The 21731-nt window shown below is 37.2% G+C and overlaps 1 protein-coding gene across 11 annotated transcripts in view; it reads right to left on the bottom strand.

Annotated features, from left to right (window-relative positions):
- Positions 1 to 21731, bottom strand: part of ANKS1B (ankyrin repeat and sterile alpha motif domain containing 1B) — a 425238-nt gene that overhangs the window by 177561 nt on the left and 225946 nt on the right. The gene's annotated exons all lie outside the window — the stretch shown is intronic.

Consider the following 21731-nt stretch of genomic DNA (forward strand, 5'->3'; position numbering starts at 1 on the left):
CGTTGGAAGAGATGAGCTGCAGGGAACAAACTACCTGCATATGTTTTTTTGGTATTACTGTTCTTCACCTTGGCTGATAGACTGAAAACCTGATAAAGGTGGGAGACACGTTTTATAGATTTTCATTGTAAAGTTCTGGGAAAAAACCTCAATGGGCAGGTAAATGCATAAACACCACTTTATGTAAATGAAGTAAAAACCGATGGAAAAAAAAATAGAACAAGTTAATTTTGAATTTAAGGCTCTTTTTTCCTGCTTACAAAAGAAAAACCTCTTGTGCAAGATTTAGGACAGTTCTGACTATAGGCTATACCAACCAAACCAGTTTTTTCTATGCTCAGCTATATCATCTAGAAGAGGAAATGTAGTAGATCTGGTGCTAAAGCTGTGTAAGAGCTGCTGCTTATGAGGTTGAGTGGAATTCATTTGCTGTATAGCCATTATTGAGACCAAGTTCAGCTAGAGGTGACAAGTGCTACTGGAACTGGCAGCAAATTCCATAACTTGTTTATACTTTTGGTGTACTGGAAATTGGTTTGCCCAAGAACAGGGTTGGTGTGGATTAGGGAAAAATGACTTCTTAGTACACCGTTGATGGGGCAGCACTGGTGCTTGCATCACTCCCATTAAGTGGGGAGCACTTGATGCTCTCCTTTGCCCTCTCCCAGCCACTCATGTAGTAGTGGGCTGCACCATCAACATAGTAAGATAAGATCAGTAGGAACTCTGAAGAGGTGGTACAGCTAGCACCTAACACATAGCAATGGGTAAGATTGTGGTATATCCATATCACAGGCAAGGCCTAGTGAGTGTTCAAAGTGCCTTGCTAATATCTCTAGCAGCGTGTACTGCACTGACTCTTACCTTAGATGACCGAGACTTGACACTCCACAGAATGGGGGGCTGAATGGAGTGGGGGCAACAGTCCTCACACTTGGGCTTACAGGGCTTTGAAAATATGATTTGCCACAGAAAGGAAAAAAGATAATATGGGAGGTGGCACACTTAGCTGGAGTATCCAAGAGCATCTTCATTCCTGCCATCCAGATAAGAGAGGTGGGAGCAGGGAGGGAGCAGATGGGAATTCTTTCATTATACATGCTTGGAGACTGAAGTCAGAGATAGAAAACAGAGATCAACAGCACTAAAGAGCTGTATGCCTTTTTACCCCTTCCACCCCAGTTGCATAACTGGGAAGGAAGGGAGCAGGCATCTGGTACCAATGGGAAGAGGGACTGTTGTGAAGCACATCCTCAACAGATCGCTGAAAAACAATCCCCTCCTCAGTCTGAATTGCTTTGCTTCTCACCCACTTAATCCTAATATCCTTCCAAACCACATCGCCTTGAAAGAGCTGGTATCTAAACTGTCCTCTGGCTCGGAAAAAAAATTAGTGACATCTCACAATGTAGTTATGGACACACTGAGTATCCAGGACTTTCTTTTTCATTGTCTAAATCATATATCAGAAGGTTTATACATTTTCATCACAACATAACTTTTCAACAAGGTAAAAGAATTTATTTCTTAGAGATTTGCAAGAAATTACTAGAGAAATGTAGCCTTCAATGAGTGCAAAATGTAGCTTTTTATTAGTGCAAAAATTTCAGGCAATGTGTCACGTTTCATTTCCAGACAAGAACTGGCACGAAGAATTTAGCAAGCTTCACCATGAGTGAAAAGGTTGCCTCTCACTAGAACTGCCACTGCTAACATGAAAACAAGATCTGTAGGAATGCTTATTGAGTGAAATGCCTAATTTGTACTTTCAGGTCAGAAAAATTTATCAGATTCCTGGAGATACTGCAGAAATTGTTATTCACCTAAAACCTGACAAAAATATGCTAGAAATCCCCCTGCAGAAACATGAAATTTTGCCTTGAGGGAAAGAGATTGAGTATAAAATGTTAGGAATAAAGGACTGAGCATGTTGCAAAACAATCCTTTGATAACGTTCTTCCAAAATTAATTTACTTTTAAATTACTGATACTGATTCTCAATCCTCAAGTTGCTCTATTGTCAGTCTTCATGACTCTTAGCAATTAAAACCCCTAGAAAAAGAAAAAGAAAACTGGAAGGCAGTTTTCTGTATTACTGTAATTTTGTCAGGAAGTAATAATAAACTACTACTGAAATGTTAACTAAAAAAGGCCATTTCACTTATTGATAATGAGTGTGGTGATAGCAATTCAGAGCCTTATTTGAAAACTATGCATAAAAATAGAAGGTGATGTCTCAATACATCCAAGTCCCACTTTACCTAAGTTTTAAAGAAAGGCCTCTCTTTGGTTCACATTCAGCTCTTCCAGAAGTGAACCTGAAGTAACAGTGCCATCAAAAGCTTTTAAAATATTCATATTCAAATGAACATATAGTCACAGACTTTTCACACAACAGTAATAGTTAATTAAAGTGCAATGATAATTAAACGATACCAATAGCTGGGACAAGGATACTTGTAAGAATAATTTCTGCTACTTTTACCCCCTTCTCCTTGTAACACTGATTCATTACAACCAATACAACTGTCACATGCGAATTACCTGTACAGATAAGGTGGCAATTGAAAATATTACCTCTGATGTTGCACTTGGCCCACTTAATTACTCACACGGTTGACCCAACTCTGTCTGCCTATTTAGTCATAACAATTCAATAAAATAATTATTAATACTTACCTAAATTACATCCTAATGTCATGAACATATATTGTGAAGATAATTTCACTTCATTTGAGTAATGAAAATTCCGAGAGTCTATATTGTACCATTACTTGAGATCATTTACTTGAGATAAATGCCAGTTAGCCTACATGCTAAATTTTTCAGAGGACCCACTTTAAAACGATATTACTGTAGCTAATTAACAGACTTGTATATTCTCAGAAAAATATTCCTTTCTCCAATAAGTGTGCAAGTCTGGGGAGAGCAGGAAGTGGCAAACGTGGTATTTTCAGGCATAACAGAAATGCTGAATACCTGTTCTGCATGTAACATGGAGTTCTGTTTAATCTTGGAGGTACCACTGGTGGTTTTGTAACAAATGTAAAAACTCAATTTGCCTCCCTCACAGAAATATTTCCTTCCTCACATTTGTATCAACCTTAGCCATGTTTAAAATCTGAGCCACCCAAATCAGCCTAGAGAGTACAAAATGCAGAGGTTTTGACTGTAAAATTCTGGGCAGTATCCATGTCTTAAAACCAGGTTATTCACAGGAATGTTCTGTAAAATAGCAGCAGGGAAAACACATGCTCAAGAAAATATGTAAGCTTTCATACACTTAGACCCTAAAGTTATAACTGAGGTCTTGGAAGCACTTGCTCATCTCCTATCTGATGTTGAACCCCGCTTACACCAGTAGCTTTACCTTTAGGCTGTCTGGTGTTCAATCTCTCTGTTCTAAGCAGACACACCATCCTAGAAACCACGTCAGTCCTTCCAGCTGAGTCTAGAAAACTGGCATCTCCTCTTACAGTCAGAGACTGATCTGGTAGAGTCTCAGAGCATGTTCAAGGCAGAAACACAGGAGAAACAGCATGAACTGGCAGCTGCTCTTTCTAAAAATTTTCTTAAAATCGACAGCTGCTTTCTTTTTTAAAAAAACAGAAGGGGAAGAATGGCTTTATCTTTCTTCCTCATAGCACAGCCCAGCTATCAGTGTTCATACAGAAGGCAGGAGATCAAATGTATCTGTCTTTCTCAAATCTGGGTTTCCTAAGAGCACAAGCTATGCAACAACTGATAGGAAAGGGCACTCTCGGACTGAGAAGGAATCTTTCACTTGTCCTGCTGAAACTAAATTGCTGTGAAGTTTAGTGAGTAAGCCAGAAAGGAATATTACCCTTTAGACCAGTGACAGCTGGCTGTGGTAAATTAATCTTGTGCTGTTCCTAGAAATGTTTCTGGTTTATTTTGCCAAATATAAAAGCAGATAAAAAGCTAAAAATTCAAGACTTTCTTTCAGCCAAGTATCCTAACTTGTGAGCTACAGACTCATGCTACTGGTGCATACTGTAATTTGGAAGAAAACAGTGAGCAAGCTGTCCTCATCCAAAGGGATGACTTGCACATCAAGACTCAGGGAGCAGCACAAGAAATTCAGCCTCCAAATGATGTCTAATGCAGGGCTGAAAAGGGATGCATAACCTTCAGATGTAACTCCTGCTTTGAAGCATCTTACTGGCTTCCTCTGCTGACCATTGCAAACCTCTTTCTTACCTGCCTTTCTCTTCCTATTAAGCTTTGTGTGCCTAATTCAATTGTAGTGATCCCACTCCCAGACACAGGAACTGTGCAGTCAAGCATGGCTTGATGCTCACCATTTCTTTACCTAAGTGCATTTTTAATGTGATCTTGGAGGCCTCACCTAGCTGTCTGAAGTCCACCCTGTGCACTGCAAAATGAAGACACTGCCTAAATTTCAGGTGGCCAAAACATTTTCTGAACCTAGTTGCTACTAATTGGAGGCTGTTAGGTCAACTGAACTTGCTGTTTTGCTTAATACTGCTAAATGGAATGAAATATAAGGCAGCTCCTGAAAATGACAGATACAGGAACTAACAGTGTTTTTTATGCATCACCGATTTGCTATGTTTAAATTCATTTCACTTTCTACCATGCTGCTTTTGATCTGTAGTGCTGAAGCAAGGGTAAAAGGCAAGATAGCTTTGCAAGTTAATAAGGAACTGTTATATACTAACTTTCTCTAGGTGAAAATTAAACAGGTGCAGGGAAAATATATAGTCAAGCTTGCCTGCTAAATACAGTTGGTTTGGTGAGACCAATTTTAACATATTCCTACAGATTTTGTTTCCTAAGGCAGGCACAACGAATAGCAGGGTTGAATATGGTATTGTCATCGCCCGCTGCACATAGATGAGATTTCTGTTACATGTGATTTGTCTTGCACAAACAGTGTCATTTATTTTCACAGTATATACAGAGATATTACTAGCCAGATCCCTGAAGCCCAAGAGATAAATGGAGATGGCCTCCATTTTATTCAAACCCTTTCTAAAAATAAGAGAACATTTGATTAAGGGTTGACAATTTTCTTTTCTTCCTTTGCTTATTCTTGTAATTCATTTTGCATGGGAAGTGGGCTGTGTTTTTCTTATCCCTTCCAATTCAGCAGCCAGGCGCCTGGCTTTGCGGGCCCACTCCCGTCACCACGGCAACCAGCAGATCGCTGCGATGTGATCCCATGCGCTTTATGTCACTACATGGTGCTATTGTTCTCCAGTAACGATGGGGGAGATGTGTTTCCCTATTCTCATAAAGCAGGATTAATTACTGTTCCATTGGTCATCCTGTGTGTCATGCGTGGACAACAGCATCACATCAGAATGCATTTCACTTCACATGTAGTGACTTCAAGAATGTCTGGTTTGCACCACGAAGCCTATGTTCAGCAATAAGCAAACACTGCCCCTCAAAACATGCTAGAGAATCCAAACCAAGGCCGTAGTTCACAAGAATCATTAGTATGACCATACTAGGTGACCATAAAGGTTTCTCTAGGTGACCATAAAGGTTTCTCTAACTCAGTGGTTGACAGTGTCTCTGCTAGCAGTTAAAACTGCCCAGAAAAGCAAAATATATAAATAATTTGTCTTACCTAATTTTTTTCACTCTGACCTTTGCGCTTATTTAAAGTGACGCAGATGGGCATTTAACTACACTACAGACTGAGTGCTGGATGGACAGCAGGCAGAAGAACTGGTTTTGCTAAATACAAATCCACCATAGATTTCAGTGGATACATAAGACTCAGCTGATCTTTAGCATTTGGAGTAAGCTAATTTATCATCCCTTTTCTAGATTGCAGCAAATCATCCCTGCACTGCAGAGCTTATTTCTTTTTGTGTGTTGCAGAGAAGGCAGAAGACTTCTTGCAAATTAACTTCGGGATGATATACTCCACAAGAATCAAAATAAGAACAGTCCCTTCAAAACTGTATTATGATGACAGGCCCAAACCTGCAGAGCAGATGGAAGAAAGGGTACTTACAATCATCCCCCTGTACTCAGCACTGGTGAGGTGGCACCTTGAATCCTGTGTTCAGTTCTGGACCCCTCACTACCAGAAAGGCAAGAGTTGCTGGAGAGGGTTCAGAGAAGGGCAACAAAGCTGGTGAAGGGTCTGGAGCACAAGTCTGATGAGGAACAGCTGATGGAACTGGCATTGTTTAGTTTGGAGAAGAGAAGGCTTGGGGAAACCTTATAGCTCTCTACAAATACCTGAAAGGAGGCTATAACCAGGGGGTCTCTTTTCCCAAATAACAAGCAATAGGACAAGAAGAAATGGCGTCAAGTTGCACCAGTGGAGGTTTAGACAGGATATCAGGAACAATTTATTCGCTGAATAGGTTGGAAAGTACTGGAACAGGGAAGTGGTTGAGTCACTATCCCTGGAGGTATTTAAAAGACATGCAGATGTGGCACTTAGGGTCACAGCACTGAACTCAGCACTGGTACAGAGTTTAGTAGTGGAATTGGCAGAGGTAGGTTAAAGGTTGGACTCAATAATATTAAAGATCTTTTCCAACCTAAATAATTCTATAGAATCAGAATGACAGAATGGTTTGGGTCAGAAGGGATCTTCAAAGAATACCTAGCCCAACCTCCCTGTCATAGGCAGGGACATCATTTACGTTGCTCAAAACCCATCAAACTTGTCCTTGAACACTTCCAGGGATGTCATCCACAACTTCTTTGGGCAGTCCTGTTCAGTGCCCCACCACCCTTGTCATAAAAAAAGTTCTCCCCTATGTCCATTATGAATTTACCCTCTTTTAGTTTAAAGCCATTGCCCCTTGTAGTGTCACAATGGGCCTTGGTAAAAAAATCTCTCTCCTTTTACCGATAAGGCCCCTTTATATATACTGGAAGGCTGCAGTGAGGACTCATTGCAGCCTTCTTTTCTCCAGGTTGAACATCCCGAATTCTCTCAGCTTTTCCTAGTAGGAGAGGTGTTACAGCCATTTTTTTGGTCCTCTTCTGCTCTGAGAAGTCCATGTCTTCCTTGTGCTGGTGTCCCCAAAGCTGTAGGTGGTACTCTAGGTGGGGTCTCACCAGAGTGCAGTAAAGGGGGAGAATCACCTCCGTTGACCTGCTGGCCACACTTCTTTTAATGCAGCCCAGGGTATGACTGCCTTCTGGGCTGCAGTGCACATTGTTGGTTCATCCACCAGTGTCCTCAAGTCCTTCTCTGCAGGGATGCTCCTAATAATTTCATTTCCAAGTCTGTACTGATATTGGAGATTGCCCTGACCCAGGTGCAGGACCTTGCACTTGGCCTTGAACTGCATGAGGTTCACATGTGCCCACTTCTCAAGCCTGTCAAGGTCCCTCTGGATGGCATCCCTTCTATGCACAAAAGGGATACTTCACTGTCCTTTACTGATCTCTAAAACACTTGAACAATATGTAACTGACCAATGAGTCCGAAGAGGGAAAAGAGGGAAAGACATTCACTTTCTGCTAACTTTATCTAAAAATGAAAGGTTCCATTTTGGAAAACAACTGGGTAGCCACTGATATGCAAGAAATGCACTGTGGAGTGATTCACTGATCACTGCATTTTTTAACATCACATTGTCAAGCCATGACAACATATTCTTAATACTAAACAGCAGCATTTCATGTAGCATAGTCTAGCTATGGCACCAATAATACAGTAACTGTCAACCAGAACGTATTAAAATAACCTGTGTAGCTATTGACTGGATCTCATAAAAATATTAATTACCATAGACATCAAAATAGTTTGCTTACAATTTTTAAGTATCTTGTCATTAAACAACAATATTTATAATTCTGAAGTGTAAAATAAACAAACACATCCAATAAATAAATAAACAAATGCAAAATCAGATTCCTGGCTGTGTAAGGCAGATTGTAAACTACTTTCTGTTCCCTTCCTCCCTTCGTATCTGCTTTTTCTCCCTGTGAAACTTATTCCAAATCCCCATATTGTATTCAGATATAGTTCTAATATTGTGACTATTGTGACCTTTTTTGTGTTCACATTCTCTGCTTTATTTACACATTTTTTACTCTTTTGTAAATACTCTTTTATCATTTATCTCGGGTACAACACAAAAGGAGTAATTAGACTATCATAGTTCTGTGTTTTCTACCCATAACTGACTTCTTAGAGGTTACAAATACACAAGATGTCATTTTTACAGCAATCCATAAGTCACTTGCATATATAATGGCAGGCATAATCTTTTATTAGCAGTGAATATAAGAAAAAAAAACCCATGCATTTGAGGAAGGGTGTTCTCAGAAATTGAACTATGTAACTTGTCTGCAGCCAAAGCAATTATTAGCTGTGAAATTTAATGTCACGTATTGGTCTCATACAGACAGTTCTAGCATACTTATATACCACTTTGAACTATGCATCTTGCCAAGTAAACAGGAGTTGGTTTTAATAATCTTCTGTATAAAGGTAAACTTGTTCTTTTTTTTTTTGTCTGAGGTGCTGATTATTCCCATAAACATAATGCATTTTCTTCATAATCCGAATTAACAAGGTCAAAATTAATGAGAGGACAAGTTGAGATATTCTTAAGGTAGTACTGCCCATACGCAGACAGATCCAGTCCTAAAATACTATGGAAGGATTCTTCATTGTTGCTACGAAGTTGATTTTCCAAGTGTGCATGTTGGGATATGCACTGTCAGAGTCCAGTAAGCTGACACTCTAGTACACCATTTCCCACAGTCACAGGGAAGCCTTCATGCAAATCACTTCACCTTGTCTGGCACCCCTTTTCCTGATGCTACTATGAGGAGTTTTACCACTAATACTTTTCCTATACAAGGATACTCTGCTTGACAACTAATATTTAGGGGTGTCCCCCTGTCCAAATTCAAGCAGTTCTTTTACTGATACTTTGCAGATTTCTTGCGAGCAATCTTTTTCTAAATTAACTTTGTCATAAATTCTCTTAAGGGTCCTGGTGAGCAATTGTCAGTCTCTCCTGCCTCTAATATCAGGTCCAAAATAGACCAGAGCTACCAACAAATCAGCTTAACAAAACTGTGCTTCTGATCCAGTGGCACAAGATTGTGGGAGACTGTTCAAAAATGTGTAGATGAGGCCCTTAATGACATGGTTCAGTGGCAGTAACTGGGGTAACTCGGTCTTAAAGGTCTTTTTCAACCTAATTGATTCTATGATTCTATGATATAATTTCTAGATTTTGGTACACATTCTTAAAAGTTACTGAAATGAACAAACCAGAGAAAATATGAGCTATTGATCCCCATTACATGTTAAAGGAATGTTGCAAAGTCAAAACTACAAAATACCAGAATGAAGACTTCTCAGCACTGGATAATCACCCTACAACCCAGGATCCATATTCTACATGGCGTCATACGTGCCGTATAATTACATTTCTGAATAATTCATTATTTCAGTGCAGCGGGATGGATGGTGCTTAGAAAATAAGATATCTGGTATTTCTTTCTTTTAGTTTTTATCATGCTCTGTGTAGGTCCATGTCTTATATGTAGTTTTCCATTGAAGACCTCACCAGTAAGAATGACTTACTTCAGACTTTTTTTAGATGTGAAATAATATTAGACAGCTCCAAACCAGAAATTAATATGTTTCATAAAATTTCTTCAAGGCAAGGTGGCAGTTTTATACCCATTGTACTGATAAAGAGTTAAAGTAGGACTAATTAGAATAATAATAAAAAAATCTATTAGTTCTCTGTGCCTAGATGCAGCGATTGTTCTCTTCCATTTCAATACGCACTTTGTATCTATGTACGTACGTATTCAAAGGAAAACTGTAGTCAAATTCCATTTCAGCTGTGAGCACTCACACTTTGGCAAATTCAGTTCTGCTCCTTCTCTTGCACACGTTTATCAAGGGATTTTCAGTGCATCACTTTTATCAGAAAAAAATGTGGTAACTTGTAGCTAGCTGTCTAGGTAAATCAGAAGCCTGAGACACACTGGAAAAATAGAAAAATCTAAATAATATAGTACTGCAAAGCATACTGGAGAGACATCTTTCTGCAAGGAGTCAGCTTAAGCCCACCCAAGCAAACTAGCTCTCACTTGGTACCAGCTCTGTTAGGCCAGAACTGCCTCCCAAACAGTGACAAGAATGTCTTTGTGAAGACTACCATGTTAAATGTCCCTCTGCTTTTTTTCAGGACTCCCTAAAATGTTTTAAGTCAGTAAACTGAGGAAAGAGTAAATGGAGAAAAGGAGACATGGGGAGCAGAGGAAAAGGCCAGCCTGCAGGGATGGTGAGGCATGGAGAGAGCTCAGAAACACAAATGCATTTGGGGGGAGACGGACAGTCACATTGAATCTCAGGACTAAAAAATAAAGGAATAGTAGTACCTGAGTAGATACACGAGAGACAAGAGGAATCCTAAGAAACAGTTTCTGCCATGAGAAGTAATAAAATGCATGACTTGAAGATCAAAGTAATGATAAATTACATACAGCTAGCTCATACATAGAAAATGTTCCTGATTCATTTGGTTTGGGACATAAAAATATTAATGAGTATTAAATACTTGTTTTGGTTTTCTGCACTATTTTTAGCTTAAGTTCAATCCTTACCACTGAATTTATTCAGAAATTAACAGAAGATACCCAATGGATTCCTCAAGCAATCTGGCTACCTCTGACTCCCAGATGAGAAACTCTGCTTTCCAGCTACAGGTACTTAGAAACCTATACTATCAAAGAACAGACACAAGCAGATAATTGGCCACAAGATAGCTCTTAATATACAAATATTCCTATTCCAGGATCCTCTCTTGATTTCATGTATGTGGGTCAGCAATATACATAATCTCCTAGCCAGATAATTAAGGGAATAGAGAAGTTCTTCCCCAAGCTCATAATCCAAATCAAAGGCTGACCTCAGAAAACACTCTTAGATATATTGTCCTATGCATTCTCCATAGAGCAGGTTTCTCCTGCACATGCAAGGGTTTATTTTCTCTTTCCCCAGGTCTCCATTTTTTTATTGTTCAAGAAGGAAGGAAATCAGCATGCATTTTAAACTTATACATGCATGAAGCAAAATGCTATTATATACATAGAAGAGCTAAGAGACAGAGAAATCAAACAATACAAACAGGAACAACAGAATTTGCTGACAAAAAGCCTAATGTTACAAGGAACCAAAGATTTGTCTGTATCTGGGTTCTTTAGCATAATATTCCACTCTTGCTGCATGAAGTTATTTTTCTGGACAGAACTTGAAGATCCGCTATTTCTAAAGGCAATAAAACAAGTACTTAAAAAATCAGAACGTCAGGAAATAAAAATTTCACGGACAGAAAAGACACATTTTCAAATTCCAAGAGAGATGGAAAATGAAATAAAATAACTTGCATTGTCAATTTATAATTCCTTTCTGGCAACAAGAGGGATGCCTAGGGAGTTCAGAGAAGCTAACAGAGCTATAATATTCATACTGTATTTAAAAATGGATCAAGGCTAAAAACTAACTCAGTATTGTGCAGTCTTTTATCCTAATGCAGTATAGCAGCTAAGAACTATTATTACTTCATAAACGCCATCTTAACTTATTTCAAGAATTGGGTTTTCTATGTGATTAAAAGGGGAGCTGTTTGGAGAGATCAGACCTGAAGCACTGTAAAAGTTGTTATATAGTGTGACTACTGAATCTGTCAATCATTTCTGAGATTTTAAAAGCTGTAACCAGCTGTACATGTATTTGTTTTTAGCATGAGCTGCAAGATTCCAGTGAATAAGATGAAGACTTTTCCAACCCTCTTTCTAATTGCAAAGAAGGGTTGTGCACAGAGGGCCACTCTTTACCAATTCATGGCTGCTAACTAGGCAGTGAGAGAAAATACTGTTTAGGATTTATATCGGAAAGGTCATTTGATAGGTGTTTACCCAGCATACTTTTATTCATGATATTACAGGTTTTAATATTTAAACTGACTGTTAGCACTTGTATCCACAGTAACCTTATCCCTCCACATCTGCCACCTGGGCAAATAATTTGGTTTTTATATTTCAAAACTTCCATCTAGATCTAGCCTTTGGATCAAAAAGTTTTCAAAGAATTATCATATACTCAAAGACATTCAATACAGACTAGAGCAGGGATGGTACAACTTGCAAATTTAACCTATTGCTGTTCCTACCGGCAAAGTTATTAAATAATTCAGTTTCAACTAATTCAATAAAACACTGTATAACACTAATAAACATCTGAAACATGAGACTTCAGCTAAGTCATGCATTGTATGTACAACAAGTGTATAAACCCTCAGTTTCATCACTACTAACCAGTCTAAAACGAATATAGTGCACTTTTGAATGGAGATTTTAACCCATATGCACAGTAATTGGAGCTTAATGAGGGACAGAAAAAGATACAGAATATAATACATTCCATAGTGAATAAAATGTTTGAAGTGCTTAATGTAGTGTTTTAAAGTCTACATAAGTTAATTAGCTGAGGAGTAAAGTAGTATTTGTATTACCTGTTTTCCTGAAAATATATTTCAGTCAGGAGAGGACTAGGAACAAGACTAGATACCAGATGTGAAATTCTTTGTGTGACACTGGATTTACAATTAATAAAAGCTTATGTTAATTCAATTAGTTATTCTCATTTGAAATAAAATCACAGTTAAGACAAGGTAGTTTACCTTGTCTGCATTGGGCTTTTACCTTATTTTCAGCAGTTGAAGAATGTATCTTTTTTTTTCCCATTGAAAGTCAAGAACATCAACATTTCTTAGAACTGAATCTGTGCTTAGACCCATGTAAAACACTCAGGCAAACTTTTTGGAGGTGACCACTGATGCACAGTGCTCAGCTGAAAAATTATGAGAAAAGTGTTTCTAACAGAATGTATTCATTTTTAATTGTCTAAAGTTATCATCTGAAGTGTTATTCTATTATCTTTTCTAACTCTTTATAACCCAGTTTCTAAAATCCAAATGCAAACAAGAAGCCTGTTTGGATGTATAAGTACTTTAGAGTGATAAAACAATTCTAATAGGCCAGATTAACAATACTAGACAACTATGAATTACTGCTGAATGAGAAGAGCTTAGAGGTCCCACAATTGTTTTAAATAACCATTGGGCTAAGGTTCTAAAATCATCAAGCAATGTAACTTTAGAAAAATAAAGTTAACTGCTAGTTCTTTGAAATATATGCTTCTGCATACTCATATCTCAGTACACTGAATGAGGAAGGATTTGGAGGGAAAAATTAATATAGAAACCTGTGATTAAAGACTGTATCATAATGCATATGAATGTGAGGGATGAACTGAGGTTTGGCAGGTACTGCAACTCTCCAATTCTTTATTCCTGAGAATCTTGATGAATTTCTTTTTTATGGAATTTGTGTATGTTTGTGCACACGTGTGTGCAAGTGCACACATGAGTAGGCAGAATGGACAGCATGTTGTGATGGGTAAGCAGAATGGACATCATATGGAGAAAAGCCTTATGGATTTCAAAGCTTTTGTTATTACAAAGGTCAAAACTGATGCTGGGGTGTTGATACCACAAAAATGTATTGGCATGGTGTATGGGAGAATGAAACTTTTTCCCCAACACGTAGGAAATAAGATCTCTAAACAGAAAGAAAATTCAAGTGCTGAGGAAATTTAGAGCCAGTCAGACATTCTGTATCAGAAATGGCTTACTTGCATGGCAGTTCTGGTATTAAAAGGTAGCTGCAGTTTTACCAGCAAAATTAAGATTGTCTCCCTTGTTGAAATTGTAATTGTTTTTGATGGAAGGAAAGCTTCTCATCTATGTGATGAGAGGCACAACGTGTTTTATAATACATCTGTTTCTTTACTGTTTTTTTCTTAAATACTGAAATGCAGTTACTTTATTTAGCTCTATTCTCTTCCCATTACACCCCATTGTGACATTCTGTTCACTGCCCCATCTTCTCCACACTCAGTACTGGTGACAGTAACTATCTGTTGCTACCAGCAACACCATCCATTTCCTTTTTGAATAAGGCATCAGTTGTAAGGTGAAACGCTGGTCAGGACACTGGAAATCTATGCTGAGGATCAGTCCTGTGATCAGAAATATATATTGGCAATATATTTGTATTTTATTTGTCTTCTAATAATTCATTAATTCTCCAGGAGTTCTCAAAGATGATTGCTAAAGGATCTCATATTTCCTCTTCAGTTTCTTAAGACTCTTCATCAAACATCACCTAACCTAGATGATTCAGATACTGTAATTAACCAAGTACTCTTTTATCTGCTGGCAGCATGATAGCACTGTCTCTTCCCTCACCTCCTCCCAATATCCCAGTGGCCTTCATTTAACACTGCATTTCACTAATTCTTGTACTTTGTTCTTTATGCTAAAACTGAGTTTTCTCTGTCTTCTAGCAATGGTCAGAACTTTCTTAATATCCCTTTTAGCTACAGCATATTGATAAAACTTTCCTAAGTGTATTTTGCTCATATACTTAATGAAATGTCATTTTCTCTCCAGTTTTTTTCCTGCCTCTATTTTGGTTATTTATCTATTATTTCATGATGTATTCTCTCTTTATTTTTATTTTTTCAGTGTTTTTTAATCTGCATTAATACTTTTTCATATATCTACCCAAGGTTCTCTTACATCATCCAGTCTTTCTTCATAAAATGTAACATGTTCAAGAATCTTATGTTTATTTCCAGTTATCTGTTAGTACCCATAATCTTTACCTGATAACTCCTTCAGGATCCCACACTGTAATTATCTGTAATCAAGCTCCTCTCTACTGCTTTGCCCTTCAAACATCTTTAACTTAGTCAGGGAAGTCTGTCATTGTTTGAGATTAATTTACCAGATTTCATTTAATTGCTTCCTGTCAGACAGTGTTCTAAAACAGTAATATAAACAGCTGTATACTGTGTTCCTTTTAAAATCCTTTAATGATTCTTTCCTATTAAGAAGTATTCCCATATGAAATAACTAAGAATGAGCTGCAACCTTCTATTACATACAGACCACTAGTTTTAAGTCTACCGTTGCCTTCCATTGCGAAGCTTTCCCTTATTTACCCACAATGTAAAGAGAATTATCAATTAATTGTCCTTTGAATCTTCAGTTTTTCACTCTGAGGAGTAAAAACTTTCATAATTTTTGCCTCCCTTAACCTTCAAAGTTTCTGTGATTTTTAATGACCTTTACATATTGTCAGATTTTCTAAGAGCTAAGCAGAATTTTAGGTCAAGCACAACATTGAACGTTAACATTTAACATATTTGTAGACCGGATGGGACTAATTCCAGTCCTCAGGTACCATACTCACAGATATGTACCACGAAATTTAGTGGTGACTGTACATGCAATGGCTTTCAACATCTGGATACAGCCCTCTGTTCTTAGTGAGGGTAAGACTGAGCCCAATACATTGATATGTACATTGGACAAGCTCTTCCTCTCAGGCTATTGCAGAGTGAGCTTCCCAAAGAGGCCCATATACTCAAGATGTCACTAGCCTGAATGGCAGAGGTGAGTGGAAGGACATTCCACTGCATATACTGGCACTTGGATTGTCTACCAAGTGTACAGACTGGAAGTCCTGTCTGTGTGCCCTGCATGTACAGCCTTGTATGAAGCATTTAAACAGAGATGACCAAATATTCCACAAGAACTAGAGAAACCCTCACCTAAAGGCTAACTTAGCAGAACTTAGCAGAACTTAGCAGGCAGGCCTATTCCAGATTTTATACTAAGAATCCTTACTAGAATGAGAAAGAGCCTCAGGGCTGGATATTCTGAGAGAGGAGAAACAGCTTTAATAAAATACTTTGTGCTTAATTTTGGTGAACCCTGGGTGGATTCTAGCCAAAACTGAGGTATCAAAATTTTTGTGTCTACATGAGAGCTTAAGGAGACCTAGTAACAAAAAGCAATACAGGCTGGACAGTGATTCATCTGACCAGATGAATCTACTTTAATTTATCCTAAATAGGTACCCTAATAGTTACTTCATCAGTCAGCTAAATTGCATCCTATGCTTCATTTGCTTTAATGGCTGATAAGGTGCTTCACCCAGCTGCCCACAGATACTAATTTAGTCATTTGGGATGTGCAAATGTACATTGCCTGGAATTCAACTAAAGCTCCAGATGGGTATGGGTTTTCCATGGATCCTGTATCCTATATTATAGGCCTACATAGATGTCTCAGACATATAAAGTAATTTCCAACACGTGGACAACTGAAATGAGTCCTAAAGATCTACTGACTGGTACACATTTGAACTTTAATTCTCCCCCACTCTATGATCTGCTAACAGGCTGGACTATTGCAAGAGTTGGTCTGCCTCAGGAGCTGCAAAGGCTTACTGAGGTGAAGGACAGAAAGACTGGGAAGAGCGACAAACAATGACAAAGAGCCGCTTTTCTCAGGAAGAAGCCACAGCTGCACAGGCACTGAGAAGAGTTCCACAGTTTTAGTGTCAAGTTTTGTACGTCTGCAATAAAACTACAAGCAAGTTCTGGGGTTTGACAGTGATGTTCAGGTAAGGGGGTTGAATCTCATAGCTCCAAGCATATATTCTAAGATTTTACTTGATGTACAGAAAATCTTAAACCACAGTTTATTCCAGCATCAGTGGGACCTACATATTACTCCCAGCCATTTTTAAGGTTGTGTTAAATGGTTTTCTCTAGTATGCTTTAAGCATATTAGGTGTTGGCTTCTGAAAGTCACTAAAGTCACTACAGACTAGAACCTTTGTCAAAAATTGGCTTCCTTTTCATCATCTGTGGTGCGGCCTATTTAAGAAAGGTGTTGGCAGACTGACTTGCTCTTCCAAGCTTTCATATAGCGTCCAAATTGCCTACCTCTGCACCAGGTATTTTTTGGATAAAAGCTCTGGTGGTCTCTGCAACTGCAGGACTTGAAGCCAATGCACATAGAGAAACTCTTTCAGGTGCATTTCATTCTAAAGAAGCAAAATTGTTTCTGTCCTTTATACTTGATACAGTTTAAGATCCTCCAGAGAGATTAAAGGCAAGAAGAATGACTGGGTATTCCAGGACAGCAAATCCTAGGAATGACACCTGAGGGAGGATAGTCTCCAGATAAACTTCAGTTGATTTAATAAACCTCCAGACCTAGTGAAAAAAATGAATGGAAAGAAACAGAGAAAGAAAGAGAGAGAGGAAAGGAGAAAGAAAAGTTAAAAGTTAACTCAAACTAAATCCAAAACAGGCAGCTAAAGGAAACTGAGAAGGTAGCCATGTCTAGCACTGTGAAACCAGGTAAACACTTGTGCAGGTAAGTTCACAGGATGAATATAATTACAGAAAATTACTAGAAGGATAAGAATGCATATGCAACTAAGACAGTAGGTGGAAATTCAAGTCATCTATATTCGCAAGCTCTGTGTGACCTACAACATTTAAGATTAATTTCAGCTGCGTAAGCATCAGGACCCTAGAGCCATCTGAGGTGCTCAGCGGTATCCCACCTGGACTCTGGCTGCTGATCATGAAGTGTCTGACTGTCTCTGGTCCTCAGTAATATCTGTTAGCCCTGTCTGGATCTTCTGGATTCCCTGTCCAATTGGTACTCCAGTATCCAATATCTCAATTGGTACTAGATAGCTATGTTTAAGCAAGTAATTCATCTGCTAAATAAGTTAGTATATATTTTAAGAACTAGTGCCCTTTATCTCAAAAATATAAGCAGCTTTAAATTCCGCACTGCAGTCACTCTATGCTTCAGTTTCCCAACAGTGAAAAAAAAAAAAAAAAGAATTTAGAAAAATACTTAGGCAATGCTTAGATCATCAGGCAATACAAGCCATTTAATTACTTGAAGGGGTACAGATGCATGTCTGTAAATTTACATCTGCCATAAAAGTCAAACGTCTTATGCCAATTCAAGTTATTAACTGTTATTAATGACCAATGTTTTGGAATGTCAAAAATTATAATAAAATGCTTCATATTTTTCTGTTTAGTTATTTCAGTTACCTGGTCCTTATTTCTTTCATACAGTGTTTTATGAATCTTTTAAAGAGATATTATCTTCACTAAATTGCAATCTTAAGCAAGTGATAAAATTTCAGAATATCTTAAATGATTAGAGCAACCTATAAATATGCTGCCCTTAATCAGAACCAGTCCCCACTGGGCAATGATTTGATTGAACTTCTTTTATCTCTGTGAATCCAGAATGGAGTCTTTGATGAAGCTCCAGAGTTGTATAAAGCTGCATGCAAGTATCTAGCAACCTTGTACACTTGTATATTTACATGTTACTCTGCAATTTAACTACTTTTCTCAGCATACTAAGTTATGTAGGCCTGAGAGTCTGCATAAAGATTATACCTTATTCCAAAGATATCCATGGAACCTACGCATCAAAAAGATGTTCACTGATTCATTAGGTTTCCTTATTTTTTATATGTAGCTTGTGTACTGCAACTTATGACTGACCTAATTGTTTCTCGTGCTTTAGAATTAATTTGACTGCAAAACTGCCTTCATATTATGAAACTGCAATATCATCTGCATCTTCAAATATAGAAAATCTCTGCACAAAGTCACTACGAATTTTTACATTTGAAGGACACTGCAGCCTATTACACAACAAATTATCAGTTAATAATGATTGCTTATATATATATATATTCAAGTACGATTCTACTCCTACAAGCACACATGAACATTTTGGGATTGAATCTGTCTTGGGCCTACTAAATGTTATGCAAGTGTCATTCCTGCACATCACTAATAGTAGGCTGGAATTGCACTTGCTATGTGTGCAAATATGTGTAGAAATAGTTTGTGAAAACACAACTTATTGTTTAATAGTGTATTTCAAGATAATTTAAAAACATATATACTGGTGAACAATGGAAAAATATTCATACTGTAAAGTTTAAGAAACAGGCTGTTTCTTACCATAAAGTCCCCACGCTTCAGTTAACAAATCTTCCTATCCTATTTCAAAGTACAGTCTAGTGAATAACTTTCCAAAGTACAGTCTAGTGAATAACTTTCCTAATGCCCAAGGGTGACTAAAACCAAAGAGTTAATTTCTATGATCTAATGAAGACTAACCATTAAATCTTTTTATCTGAAAACCTCCTTTTTATTAGAATGCTAATTTAATTAATAGTATTTTGCTTTGAGAGTAGTATAAATAGGATATATTTGTTCTCATATGTATATTATTCCATGCACATTAATTATAACATTGTGATATTCCCTCTACTGTTCCGAACATCTAGTAAGACATGTACTACTAAATCATACTTAATAGGAGTGTGATGGTTGTTGCTTAGGCAACAGAATGAATAAATGCAGGTCAGAATGTGCTCCCAGAAAAACAAAAGCAGGAATATGGCACTGAATATAGAAGAAATATGTCTAAATGATTTTTACTGCATTGAAATATTAAGAGTTCTTCAGTGCAAAGCAACTAACCTATCTGAAACACTTAATAAGATTGTAAAATATAACTTAATATATAAACCACTTTAATAAAGGCAAAGCAGTTTTCTCATATTAAGGAAGGCTACAACACATTTAAGTTTGGAATAATCTAAATTTTAATCCTAGCATAGCAGGTCTTTATTCTGTCATTTTCCTATATACTTTCCAAGTTTAATTTTCTCTTCAACATTTGGCTAGAATGGAAAATACTTTCCAAAAACAGTAATTTAAATTTTCAGAAGAAGCTTTCCTTACATAATACTGTTACATTCAAAAGAACATAAAAAAAAAATGATGCTTTCTGATCATTTTTGTTTCTAATAAAATATGAGAACTATTCAAATTCTGGTAAAAACAAAACTTGAAATATATAGCAGCATGATGAACAGCTTGACATCAATAAATTAGGAATTCCTACATACTGAAAATATAAACTGTTTATTATTAGGATTTTTCCAGCTTTTACTTAATCATTGGACATAAGAGTCTAACCTTCCACTCATGTGTATACTACCCCAACTAATATTAAAATTTATCCTGTATTTTACCTGCAATTTCTTTTTTGAAAACAAAGCACTTCAGAAAAGGCTTAAATTAAAAGAAGCAGAAAACATTATCTAACACACATGTATGCAGGCAAAACTAAATCTGTCTGATACCTGAAAAGTTTGATCTGGGTACTATGTCATAGAATCTCATATATAATTTGTATGTTTACATAAGTATGCTAATAAGAGACATAGGAAACTAAAGTCTTATCAATTCCCCCAGAACATGGTTCTCCCCCAGAACTCCTCCAGAGCCAGAGGACAAGAATAAAGCCCTCCTTAGGGGAGTTTATTTGGCTCCTCTGGTGTTCATAATTTACCTGTGGTAGGTGTACCCCTCTGCATTTGTTATGCCACCTACAGCCTCTTGTGAACAATTTCCTTCTGTAATCTTTTTAAGACTAAACGATCATCTACTTATGTAACTAACGCTACAACATATATAAGAATCTGTAGTTCCAATTCGGGAAACTGCAGCTTGAAAGGCATTTTGGTTTTTATGTTTTACATTGCTGCATTGACAGCACAGCCTTCCAGCTTTGTTTTCAAGACTATTTAAAGGTGAAGATTCTGTTGACTTTTACTGATATAAGCAGACCACATGGCAGCCATGTAAAAACAGGAAGAAACCTCTACACTATTATAATGTGGAAATGGCAGAGATCTGTGCCTTAATTTTCCAATCAGTAACTCAAAGGCACATAATGATGTTGGCCAAAGAAATTAAATAGGAAAACACGACTCGTGATGATTTTACAGTTGTAATATTCTTGCTGTTTCACTTGTTTCTTATATGCCAGGTGTAAGTTATGCAGAGTTAGAACTGCTCCAAGATATACATGGTTACTAAAAATATCTTAAAAGGGACTCATTAATATTATTTTAAGCTCTGATACTTTATAGGAAATGGAGTCAGGATTTTTGCAAGAGGTTCAAGTAGTGGGAGTAATGAGGCAGGTAAAAAGTGATTATATAACAACCTTACAAGTAAGCTTCTCTAATGTCAATATTCATTTCAATGGGAAGTTTGTGCATGACAGGTCTCTGTTACTTTACACCACATGGTAATACTGTATATCCTGAAGTACATAAAATTTATTTCATTCATATGTTCCTGATAAATGTCTAGAGTTAAAACATGAAAATGGAGCTATTATAAGGAATGCATTACTTTTCCACACAGGGCATAAGTTTCAACAAGTGAATCCCATAGCCTGATTTTTGAAGATAAAAAAACATTTAGCTAAGACATCAAGAATCAGTTGCATAGACAGCACACTTCATTAAATAATTTTCTATTATTTAACTACCTCTCAATGCAAGAATAGCATTGCATGTTACTTTATTTTTATTACAATGATCTTAATGTTTAAATAAATGTAATAATGTGATGTATTGCAGATAGGGGTGTTCACAGCTTTTACATGCTGTGAAAATCCTGCAATAGATTAAAAGGACTGTGCATTTTTCTTTTTTAATCTGAAAATTGGTGAGAGGGAGAAAAAACCTTAATAGGCAGTTTTTCTTTTACCATATTTCTGGCTAGAATATTTTGTAATATGTGCAATTCAGAAGTTTATACAAGGACAGTCTATATATTATTAATTTAGCTAGACATAGAAAAGTGAAACACTATACAGATCTTCCTAGTGCAATGCAGAATTACTCTAAGGTTTCTATGAGCACATAAGACACAGACAAAAAAGGCAGCTACA

The sequence above is a fragment of the Neopsephotus bourkii genome, unplaced genomic scaffold, assembly GCF_033783945.1.
Source record: "Neopsephotus bourkii isolate Nb327-2 ecotype Australia unplaced genomic scaffold, CSIRO-AGI_Nbou_v1 NB_107, whole genome shotgun sequence".
Classification (NCBI taxonomy): Eukaryota; Metazoa; Chordata; class Aves; order Psittaciformes; family Psittacidae; genus Neopsephotus; species Neopsephotus bourkii.